This window comes from Balaenoptera acutorostrata, chromosome 9 (assembly GCF_949987535.1).
Source record: "Balaenoptera acutorostrata chromosome 9, mBalAcu1.1, whole genome shotgun sequence".
NCBI lineage: Eukaryota > Metazoa > Chordata > Mammalia > Artiodactyla > Balaenopteridae > Balaenoptera > Balaenoptera acutorostrata.
This window is the reverse complement of record NC_080072.1, coordinates 91713001-91726155: the sequence shown is the minus strand read 5'-3', so window position 1 is coordinate 91726155 and position 13155 is coordinate 91713001. Positions and strand designations below refer to the sequence as shown.

The window sequence follows — 13155 nt, the reverse complement described above, 5'->3', positions numbered from 1 at the left end:
CCGAATAGCCAAAGCAATCTTGAGAAAGAAATACGGAGCTGGAGGAATCAGGCTCCCGGACTTCAGACTATACTACAAAGCTACAGTAATCAAGACAATATGGTACTGGCACAAAAACAGAAATATAGATCAATGGAACAGGATAGAAAGCCCAGAGATAAACCCATGCACATATTGTCACCTTATCTTTGATAAAGGAGTCAAGAATATACAATAGAGAAAAGACAACCTCTTCAATAAGTGGTGCTGTGATAACTGGACAGCTACATGTAAAAGAATGAAATTAGAACACTCCCTAACACCATACACAAAAATAAACTACAAAAGGATTAAAGCCCTAAATGTAAGGCCAGACACTATAACACTCTTAGAGGGAAACATAGGCTGAACACTCGATGACATAAATCACAGCAAGACCCTTTTTGACCCACCTCCTAGAGAAATGGAAATAAAAACAAAAATAAACAAATGGGACCTAATGAAACTTAAAAGCTTTTGCACAGAAAAGGAAATCATAAACATGACGAAAAGACAACCCTCAGAATGGCAGAAAATATTTGCAAATGAGGGAACTGATAAAGGATTAATCTCCAAAATTTACAAGCAGTTCATGCAGCTCAATATCAAAAAAACAAACAACCCAATCCAAAAATGGGCAGAAGACCTAAATAGACATTTCTCCAAAGAAGATATACAGATTGCCAAGAGACACATGAAAGGATGCTCAACATCACTAATCATTAGAGAAATGCAAATCAAAACTACAATGAGGTATCCCCTCACACCAGTCAGAATGGCCATGATCAAAATATCTAGAAACAATAAATGCTGGAGAGGGTGTGGAGAAAAGGGAACCCTCTTGCACTGTTAGTAGGAATGTAAATTGATACAGCCACTATAACAGTATGGAGGTTCCTTAAAAAACTAAAAATAGAACTACCATACGACCCAGAAATCTCACTACTGGGCATATACCCTGAGAAAGCCATAAGTCAAAAAGTGTCATGTACCACAATGTTCATTGCAGCTCTACAATAGCCAGGACATGGAAGCAACCTAAGCGTCCATCAACAGATGAATGGATAAAGAAGATGTGGCACATATATACAATGGAATATTACTCAGCCATAAAAGGAAACAAAATTGAGTTATTTGTAGTGAGGTAGATCGACCTAGAGTCTGTCATACAGAGTGAAGTAAGTCAGAAAGAAATAAACAAATACCATATGCTAACACATATATGGAATCTAAAAAAAAAAAAAAAAATGGTTCTGACAAACCTAGGGGCAGGACAGGAATAAAGACACAGACGTAGAGAATGGACTTGAGGACACGGGGAGGGGGAAGAGTAAGCTGGGATGAAGTGAGAGAGTGGCATGGACATATAAACACTACCAAATGTAAAATAAATAGCTAGTGGGAAGCAGCCACATAGCCCTGGGAGATCAGCTCGGTGCTTTGTAACCACCTAGAGGGGTGGGATAGGGAGGGCGGGAGGGAGATGCAAGAGGGAGGAGATGGGGATATATGTATAGCTGATTCACTTTGTTATAAAGCAGAAACTAACACACCATTTTAAAGCAATTATACTCCAATAAAGATGTTTAAAAAAAATCTAAGACATAGTGTTGATGTTATATCTACACTGAAACACTGAACCTCTCAGTTTAAGGTATATTTATAATTTAGGGCATTGTGTATTTCCAGGGCAAAATAAATTGAATCAGCACCAACTATCTTTGTACTCCATTACCATCCTAATGACAACATGGTAGAGAAACTTTCATAATCATACAAATAAAAAGAAATATTAGGTCAGAAATATAGGCAGCACATATTAACATAATGCCTAGAAGAGCATCTTTTGAAATACAATAATCATTTGGAAATTCTTCATCAGCTTAGCACTATCATTTCAACCTAGGAGTGATTATAAAGGGGTTCGGTCAATGCAGTATATAGTCATCCCATTAAGATAACAGTTGAAAATGTGAACCAAAATTAAGAATAATATATTTGTACATCGCTTTCCACCCATTCTCAGACCCACTCCCCTAAATCTAACTTTCTTTGGTAGGTAAAGCTCAGATACACACTGTGGGTGAAATAGATATGTCATGAGGCCAATAGGAAATACAAGATTTAGGACAGAAAAAGTGGCCCATCAACACTTCTTAGGTACTGGGAAGAGCTCCCTTTCCCCTTTCATGATACTAGGAACCTAGGGAGACAGAAAGTGTAGGCACCCAAGAAATATAGACAGAAGTAAGACAGACAGACTTGTGCCCTTGCTCTAGCTGTTCTTCAACAATACTGCAAAAGCAGTATTTAGTGAGATAAAGTCCTGTCCAAGGCATCCTTATGATGGCTGGCTATTTAGTGAGAAGAAAGTTAGGGCATGATCCAGATCAAGAAATGGGCTTCCCATTTGCATAGGAAAACTGAGCGTTTCATACCTTCTTTGCTTTGGGCCGCCTTTTACTATAAACCTAAATGGAGTTATTCCTAGATTATTGGGGTTAAGAGTGAGGTGGGTGATGGCTACAGCCTCCAATTATTCCCAGGGGAAAAAAAAGTGAGCAAGAGTTCCACTACCACTGTGTCTTCCAGGATTATTTATACAAAGAGACTTGGGACTTCTAACTGACACTGGGAAAGTATTATCTTTACAGTAGATATAGAAGCTACATAGCAGTGAAAGAATCTGTAGGCAAAATTTACCACCTCTCTGGATGCCATTCTTAAATAGAGCTTTCTCGGTTAATACTTAGTACATTATACCAGTAACCATAGCAGCGTACGGATTTTAATATTGCTGTTAAATTCCATATAATTGGCAAATGCAAAGATGAATTAATGTTATTTCCTTTTCTGCTCAACAGAGGTAATTTGGTATGAAGTTGGGCCACCCTGCAAAACAGAACCAGAAATTTTTCTCTTTCAAGGCCATGAAGAAGGAAAGTGAGCAAAGAAATTGAATTTAAATCTGAAAGAGATGGGCCTAATATTTATCAAGCATCTCTACCTAGGCTAAAATACTTAATCCTTTCAGAACCATCTGAGGCATAGGTGTTGTTATTACTACTTTTTAATTATTATAGATGAAGAAACCAAGGCCTAGGAATTTAAGTAGCTCACTGAAGGTCACACAGCCAGAGCGTGGCAAGAGCAGTATGCAAACATAGGTATATTTTATGTGTATATTCCTGATTCCAAATTCTGTGCTCCTTCCTAAGGCATCTTAGTTACCATTGGAGCCATTTTACAGATAAGAGAACCAATAATTAATTTCTTCTATCCTTTGACAGGTAAGAAAACTGCAGCTCAGAGTAATTAAGCATCTTCCCAAAGTCACATAATTACTTAATGCCACAGAATTCAAACCTACTTTTTCACAACAGATTTGCCACCAGATCACAAGTATCACAACTAAATCTAAGCCAAAGTGGGAAAGAAAATGATTCATATCAATATTGTTGTCACCAGGCACATAGATTAGAGCAAGTCTACCACCACTGGCCATCTGGTCTACAAATGTGGTGGGATCAACAAAAGAATCAAAGAAAACTTTGAGAATGAGGCTGCTGATATGAGAAAGGACTCCTTCAAGTATGCCCGGGTATTGGACAAACTGAAAGCTGAACGTGGGCTTGGTATCACCACTGATATTCCCCTGTAGAAATTCAAGACCAGCAAGTAGTATCATTGATGCCCCAGGACACAGAGACTACCAAAAACATGCCTATAGGCACACTCTCGGCTGACTGTGCTGCGCTGACTGCTGCTGCTGGTGTTGGTGAAGTTGAAGCAGGGATCTCCAAGAATGGGCAGACCTGTGAGCATGCACTTCTGGCTTACAGACTGTGGGTGATACAACTAATTGTTGGTGTTAAAATGGGTTCCACTGAGCCACCCGCCAGCCAGAAGAGATACAAGGAAATCGCTAAGAAAGTCAACACCTACATTAAGAAAATTGGCTACAACCCCAACACAGTGTCATTTGTGCCAGTTTCTGGTTGGATTGGTGACAACATGCTGCAGCCAAGTACAAACATGCTTTGACTCAAAGGATGGAAAGTCAGTCATAAAGATGGCAATGCCAGTGAAACCACAATGCTTGAAGCTCTGGATTGCATCCTGCCACCAAGTATTCCAACTGACAAACCCTTGCGTCTGCTCCTCCAGGGTGTATAGTGTCTACAAAATTGGTGGTATTGGCACTGTCCCTGTGGAGAATGGTGTTCTCAAACCCAGCATAATGGTCACCTTTGCTCTAGTCACTGTTACAACTGAAGTCAAGTCTGTTGAAATGCATCCTAAAGCTTTGAGTGAAGCTCTATCTTGGGACAAGGTGGGCCTCAATGTCAAGAACATGTCTGTCAGAGATGTTTGTTGGGGCACTGTGGCTGGTGACAGCAAAAATGACCCACCAGGGACTTCCCTGGTGGCACAGTGGTTAAGAATCTACCTGCCAATGCAGGGAACACGTGTTCGATCCCTGGTCCGGGAAGATCCCACATGCCGCGGAGCAACTAAGCCTGTGCGCCACAACTACTGAGCCTGCTCTCTAGAGCCCATGAGCCACAACTACTGAGCCCACATGCCACAACTGCTGAAGCCCATATGCCTAGAGCCCGTGCTCCACAACAAGAGAAGCCACCACAATGAGAAGCCCGTGCACTGCAACAAAGAGTAGCCCCCACTCTCCGCAACTAGAGAAAGCCTGCACGCAACGACCAAGACTCAGCTCAGCCAAAAATAAATAAATAAATAAATGACCCACCAATGGAAGCAGCTGGCTTCACAGCTCAGGTGATTATCCTGTACCATCCAGGCCAAATCAGTGCTGGCTATGCACTTGTGCAGGATTGTCAAATAGCTCATGTTGCTTGCAAGTTTGCTGGGCTGAAGAGGAAAGTTGACTGCTATTCTGGGAAGAAGCTGGAAGATGGCTCCCAATTCTGTAAAGCTGGTGATGCTGGCATGGTTCATATAGTTGCTGGAAAGCCCATGTATTTTGAGAGCTTTTCTGACAATCCTCCTCTGGATCATTTTGCTGTTTGTGACATGAGGCAGACGTGTCTTGGGTGTCATCAAAAGAGTGGATGACCCAGAAAGTTCAGAAGGCTAAGTGAATAATATCCCTAATACCTGACACCCCAGTCTTAATCAGTTGTGGAAGAACATTCTCAGGACTGTTTGTTTCTGTTGGCCATTTAAGTTTAACGGTAAAAGACTAGTTAATGATAATGCATCGTAAAACTTTCAGAAAGAAAGGAAAATGTGTTGTGGACCACTTGTTTTTGTGTGTGTATGGCAGTTTTAAGTTATTAGTTTTTAAAATCAGTAATTTTTAATAGAAACAATTTGACCAAAAATCTGTCACAGAATTTTGAGACCCATTAAAATAAAGTTTAATGAGAAACCTGTGTCCTCTTTTGGTCAAGACTGTAAATTCCTATAGTACTACTTAGGTAAAAGATTTAAGTAAGTGTTTCCTATAAACTATTTTTGGTGTTTTATCTGTTGAAACCAAAATTTGATAATTCTGGGTTAACATTTTTTTGAGGGTGGGAATTTTGGTTTTTTTCCCCCTTGTCTAAGAGGAAGAATCATCTATGTTTTTTAGGGACACAGTGAAAAACTGTGGGAGGGAGTCTGTTGGTTGCAACCCTTCATAGGTTAGGACAGACAAGCAAAAAGTATTTTTGTTTATAGCTAAGCTCTTGTAAGAAGGCCAAATTCATATATCCAGAAAAGATGAAAATTCTAATTTGAAAAGATACATGCACCCCAATGCTCACAGCAGCATTATTTACAATAGCCAAGACATGGAAGGAACCTAAATGCCCACTGACAGATGAATGGATAAAGAAGATGTGGTATATATATATACAGTGGAATATTACTCAGCCATTAAAAAGAATTAAATATTAACATTTGCAGCAACATGGCTGGACCTAGAAGTTATCATACTAAGTGAAGTCAGTCTGACAAAGACCAATATCATATGATATCACTTATATGTGGAATCTTAAAAAATGATACAAATGAACTTATTTACAAAACAAAAATAGACTCACACACATAGAAAACAAAGTTATGGTTACCAAAGGGGAAGGGGGAGGGGGAGGGATAAATTAGGGGTTTGGAATTAACAGATACACACTACAATACATAAAATAGATAAACAACAAGGATTTACTGTATAGGACAGGAAACTGTATTCAATATCTTATAATAACATATAATGGAAAAGAATCTGAAAAAGAATAGATATATGTATGTATACATATAACTGAATCACTTTGCTGTACACCTGAAACAATTGCAACATTGTAAATCAACTATACTTCAGTTTAAAAAAAAGGCCAAATTCTGCAATATTAAAGTCCATGTGTTGCACACAAAATTTTGTGTAGTCACATCAACATTGAGTAAATTTTTTCGTATAATCTCAAATTTTAGTTTCACGGTTATTGGAATGTGCATTCTCAGATTTACAAATATTGAAGTAGTTTAAAGAATCTAAAGTGTAAGGCTTAAATAGTAATAACTGCCCTGCTAGAGTTCATCGTATCTAGATTCTAGGAAAAATAAAGATGCTGGGAGTTGAAGAAAAAAAAAAAAAAAAAGAATTCAAACCCAGGACTTTGAATTTCTTCTCCAGGACTCTTTCCATTTTACAGATAATTGTAACATTCTGCTAAGTCCAGTGTTTATCATTTTGTAATGTCATTTGTAACCTTTGTAGAGCATTTATTACTTAATTTAGATGACATCCAGGGTCAACTTGCCTCTTAAAATCTAGACAAGACTGGTCTCCAGCATACCTCATGTTGAAAGTCCAAATCCCTGTCCAAGATTTCTGTGCATTCCTGGGGGGCTTATGTTCTCATAACTACCTCCTGCTTCAGCTGACTTCTTGTTCTCCACTTGGTATCTTTCAGCTTGCTCGTTACTGCATGGGTTTTTCAGCTACCTTTCTTAGTTTTACATACACACACACACAAACAAAATTATGCACACAAAACCTTTGTGTAGCAGATGTTACAAAAAGTTTAGAGAAATTAAGAAATAGATTGGGTTTGCACTGCTGACCCATCACAACTGGAATTAATAGTCATTCTGTTCTAGAGAGTCTTTTGGCTGATTTTCCACGTTGCTCAGCCATTCTCTCTCCTTTCTGTCCCCTCCTACCACCATCATTTTTTTTTTTAATGGAAAGTCATTCTACCCTCCATTTGTTCTGCCCCACATTCTGAATCCTACGGTGGGCCTATTTTTTCATATCCAAATGCTCCAAGGTATTTTCTTCTTTTAAGACCATTTATTCCCAAAAGAAATTGTACTATCAACTATTAAGAAAACAATAGGATTTTTTAAACCACCCATGAACTATACCACATGATCTAAGGGGCACACAGGGAAGAAAAACTGCTCTTAAAGAGTAGCTAATCTAATAGGGAAATAGATACACATAACTCAGAGTTCTCTTGGGCCTCACCAGCCTGTGAAAACAACGAGGTCACATGATATTTAACAGTTCAGTCTCCACAACATGCCCACCTCCCCCCCGGGCACCCCTAGCCCCATGTCCTGACAGATATGAGGAAGGCCAATATAACAGAAATTCAGCTAATACAACTATGAAGACTAAATAACGTAAAATTAGAGTGGGGAAAGACATCTGAAGGCTGAAGAGAGTTACTAAGATGACCATGGGTGAAATGGCCCACCTGAGGTTTAAGTCAGCTCTTTCATTTTCTGAACTTGAGTCACCAGGGTTCAATGGTAACAGCTTCTAAAGGTCTGTTTGTTTAATCTATTTTAGTTTTATTCTCCCCCCAACAAAAAATCTGGGGTTATCTGGGGTTTCCATTTCTGACCAAATGGAAAGTATTAACACTCAAAGCAACTGACAATGGAAATCCGTTTAACTTCATGTTACAATGTTTCTGTTATAAGCAATGAGAAAAACCAGTAAAGTCAGTGAAAAGGCAATCTTGCAAAACTAGTTTTAAATAATGCAGCTACCACAGGTCCTCCATTCCTAAAGTTTTTTTATTCATAAAGTTCTAGCAGTATCATTTGGTGGCAAAACTTGAACTGAATAGACATGAGACTGTTTGTAGTCCTTATTCATCCCAATTCATGGGAGTAATCCTGTGTTTCCTGAAGAACATGCAAGTGCTTGATTACAGGGTGCCCCTCCAGCCACACTAAGGGGAGTATGTAAGATGTGGAATGCAGAATCTACCTTTCCAAAGTCTAAGACATGCTGAATTCCAGGACCCATGTGGCCCCAAGGGTTGCAGATAAAGTGTTGTACACCTGTGTGTTGACATCTGCTAGAGGAAACTGAGAGCAAAGTGAAGGGAAGTAATGGCAAATGGGGGAAGCTGGTTTGGCTCCAGGGGTCCAATTTTCAGAAGGCCTGGTTAGGACATGTGGTCTGTCAAAGGCAGAGAATACTAGACAGAAGACCGTTATAGACATCTGGAGTTGTACAGAGGCTGTGGTGAGTGAGAATATTTGGGAAACCCTAACAAGTCCTCCAGCCAAAGTCAGACTCGCCTATGGGGACCTGTGGCCCAGCTACTCATCACCACCTACAAAGCAGGGTGTTGAGGGCAGGACAGTAAGATCACAAACATTCTAGTGGAAGTTTCTAAGCTCCTCCTTTTTATTTTAAGAAATCTGATCACTTAAGTTTGGGGTTTATTTCAACGCTCATTTAATTTTCAGAAAAGGGATTATTTTAAAAAGAAGAAAGAGAGAATAGATAAATAAAGACTTACTTACTAAAATAGGTCTTAAACTTGGCAGCACATCAGAATCACTTGGGAAGCTTTTTAAAATATTGATCCCTGAACCCATCCCAGACACACTGATAAGGAGGTCCTGAAGTGCTTCCAAGGCACATGGAATTTTCAAAGTGATCCAAGGTAATCTTGTTGTGTAGACAAGGTTGAGAACTACTGCCTTAGGAAATTTTTTTTTTAATTTTTAAAAAGAGAAAGACTTTTCCCCTATTTCTGTACAAGGAATGAAAGTGCCAAAGATCCAGAAAAGCCCAAACAGGGTGGCAAGTACACTTTGCAGTTCTTGTTTAATCACATGTACTAACCACACAAAGGAAGTTTCATTTCTGCAAAACCTATCAGTTTCTCTTTCATACTTATTGTTTGCAATCCTAGACGTATAACACAATTTTCAGCCAATGACTTCATCTTCCCCAACCTTGAGGCCATGGATGTGCCCAACATTTATGTACCATCAAGGATTAAGGGAAGGTCTGCTATATGTCAGAAGGAAAAACAGCTTCCCAGAAATTCCCTTGTGTGTTGGATGGAATGTAGCAGAATCAGTGTCTTGACAGGTACCTAACTTCTTTTCTTTCTTCTGATGGCGTATCTGCATAATACACTCCACATTCTTTATATGCATGCTTAAGCAATTTGGCTTTCTCTCCTTTTTCTCTGAATTACCTCAAAATGAAGAAAATGTTGCAAGCTAGTCTCTCTCATCTGCTTTAAAATATGGCTCCAGAATGCTTTCTCTTTGACTGTATCCTGTGTATCCCCATGACTGTTTAGTTTATTTGTGATAGCTGACCATTCCTCCTCTTCATCTGCTGCTTTGGGGAAATGATCAAGCCAAACAGGATTCATATTCTTCACGTGTTAGCCAACCAAACATATTTTCCAAGCTATTATTTATTTTTCTCTCTCCATTTGGACTTTTTCTCCCTTCTCCTCCTTCAAGTCTCTTCCTCAGAGGTTCTGCCTTTATCCTCAATTCAAATTGGGTACCCTGTTACAATTTCTCAGAACATGATATGCTTCACTTTTCATTGCACTCATCACAATTTAATTAAATGTTTATCTCTGTACTTATTTATTTAATGTCTATTTTCTTACTAGATGATAGAATATTTGAGGTCAGGAACCAAGTTTGTTTTGTAGTTTAGTCTGTTGTTTAGTTGTTTAGTTTGTCATTTGGTTTGGTTTGATTTTTGTTTTTATCCTTGGTTTCCTGTGTGTGTCTGGGTGTGTGTTTGGGGATTTTCTTGGATGGGTTTTTGTTCGTTTCTTTGGTTGGTTTTTGGAGGGGAGGGTCCTTTCTTTTTTTTTTTATTACCATGTGTCACATCAGTGCCTAACACTAACACAGAGTGGATGATAAATAAATACTAATTGAATCAATGGATTAAAAGCCCCAAAGATTCAAGTAACCTGGGGCATTGGATATGTTCATCAGAAGGTCACTGGAGACTTTATGAAAAGGTGTCAGTTAAAGCAGAGATAACTGGAAACCAGAAAGCAGTAGACTGAAGATGGGCTGGGAGCCCAGAGAAAGGAGGTGTAGCACACTCACCTTTGCATAGCAAGACTTGCAATTGTCATGTAAAAACAAGTGTCCAAAATGTAAGACTTTAACCAATGAGTCACACCTAACCTAATAAATGAACATTTATTTCAGAGTTGCACATTCCATTTTTATATAATTGTGATTCAGAACAAATACCTTGATGATGCTTTATTTGCTATGGCAAGTGCTTAACTGCAGCTTGTTTTGTTGGCATTTATTTAAATGTCAGTAAAACTCTCTCCCACAGATATTAAATTTTATAATTAATCATTCATGAAGCCTTCTTTAATCAACTTTTCCTTTAGTATTTCAAACTCTTGTCAGGCCCATTCATTTCCGCTGTGATGATCTAAGAATTGGTTTTAGGCGATAAATTGACTATGTTCTCCCAGAGCACATTTTCCTTAAGAGTTTGAAAACACTCATCTAAGTTATCATGCAGTGGGGCCTGAGCTACAGTAAACACAACATAATGAGTAGCATCTGTTAACCCAATGGCAAGTGATATCAAGCATTTTCAAGTTTCTTGCATTTTTATGATAAGTAATATAATTTGACCCATATATTCAGTGAATCAGTCAACTAACATGTGCAAGTGCCAACCATGAGTCATATCTGGGAATAGAATTATATACATACTATGATATGTAATATGAAAAGATATATAACACTATGCCTGCCCTCATGGAATTTATAATCCAAGTGGAAAGACAGACATGAAAGCAAGTAGGAGCAGTTAAGAGTTAAGCAGCTATTATGGAGGCAAGTATAATTGATAGAGGGAAAGATTGGAGTCTGGGATAATAGGGGGGTCAGAATGGCTTCCTGACCTGAGCTGTATCTTAAAAACTGAGTAAATAAGGGGGTTGGAGTGAGAGGAGTAATGGGGAGAAAGGACAGTCCAGACTTGAAAAAGTGGATCAAAGACCCAGGAACGTGAAACAGCATGACATCTTGGACATGCTGGTCATTAGGCATCTTGCAGGTGCCTAATGAGATGGGAAATGAGAGTAAGAAATGAGTAAGAGTAAGAAATGAGTAAGAAATGAGATGGGAGAGGCAAGGAGAGACCGGGTCATGTGGTGTCTTGTGCGCTGTGCTGAGCAGTGTGGATTATATTCTCTTGGCAATGTGGCATCTCTGGAATGTTTCAAGTAGGGAATTACTTGGTGAGACAGGTGTTTGAGGAGCTCACTTTGGCAGCTGTTTAGAGATTGAATTAGAAAGTTTGAGGTCTGGAGACATTTTATTCATTCATTCAAACATTATAAAAGTACCTTTTAAGTACCAGATACTGTCTACCTCTAGGAATACAGGAATGAACCAAAGAGACAAGATCTCTGGTCTCACAGAGCATCCTAGCAGAGGCAGATAGATAATTACCAGACAAGTAAAGAGACAAACAAGAAAAATAGAAGATAATGTTAAGCACTGTGCAAAAATGAAAATAGGCTGACATAAGAGAGACTGGCCAATGGCTACTTGAAATTACATGGAAAGAAAGACCTCTCTGTGCAGAATCTGAATGACAAGAAAAAACAGTCATTCTATGATTGGGGGGTAAGCATCCCAGGCTAAGAGACAGCTGGAGCTAAGAAGATAAAAGTTTAACCAGCTCAAGAAATGGAAACAAGGCCAGTGAACAGCGTTAAGATGGTGAGGGGTAAGAGACTAAGTTTAATAGGTAGACCCAGACTATAATTCAAAGGACATGTGACCTGAGGCAACAGATTTGGGTTTTATTTTAAGCGCTATAGGAAGTCACTGCATGGTTTTAAGCAGGCGAGTGATATGGTCAGGTGTATATTTTTAGATGACCATGGGCTTCTTTGTGAAAGGTGGACAGTAGCAGAAGTAGAAAGAAGTTGGCAAGCTATTGCAGTCGTCCTCATGGGAGGGATCAATCAGGTGGGCTAGGGTGATGGCAGTAGAGATGCAGAGAAGCAGAGGGAACTGGGACGTGTGAGTAGAGTTAAAAAGGACTTGGTGGTAGATTAAACGTGGGGAACAAGAGAAAAAGTGGAATCAAAGAACACTGCTGAATGTTCGGCATGTGCAATGTGTGGATGTTGGAAATATTTGTTGAGAAAGGAGCAGATTGGAGAGAGGAAAATGGGAATTTCTATGGGACCACGTGAAATGTGAGATAACTATTGAATCCAAGAGGAGATGTCAAGTTGGCAAATGGGTGTACATGTCTGGAGCTCCAAGGAGAGGTCAGAGCTGTATATAAAGATTTGAAAGTCACCCCTGTGTAGTGTTTCGAAAGCCCTGGGACTGGGTGGGACACCAAGAAGATGGTGTAACTGGAAGATAGGAGGATACCCAAAAACCAGCTCTGGGTGCTGAGAAGAAGATGTAAATATGGTTTTAAAAAGATACTGTGGCATCACAGAAGCCAAAAAAATAATGAATGATGGCTTTAGAATATGATTATAAGTTTAAAAAAGAAGTACGATATTATCATTATAATAGGCAGAGTTTCTTTTGCAGCTACTTAGCTTGTCCATGTCTCTCTTATTCAACTCTGAAAGTGTAGTGCTGTAAGAGTGTCTGGCACAGAGTAGTAATAAAATAAATCTTGCAAGGGACCTGGGTTGGAGTTTATATAGATGTGGGAAACTTCAAAATTGAGGTCATGGGAGTGGGTGAGTGAGATTACCCAAGATGGGTGTAGAATGAGATAAAAGCCAAGGGCAGAAAGAAGCCAACAAATAATAACATTTAGAGAATGTTTAGCAATGGAACATTTAGCAACACTTAACAGTGGAAACGAAGAAG

General features: G+C 39.1%; 1 pseudogene; it reads left to right on the top strand.

The window, feature by feature from the left end:
- Positions 1–3451: 3451 nt before the first annotated feature.
- On the top strand, positions 3452–5131 carry LOC103004852 (elongation factor 1-alpha 1-like; annotated as a pseudogene).
- The last annotated feature ends 8024 nt before the right edge of the window (positions 5132–13155 follow it).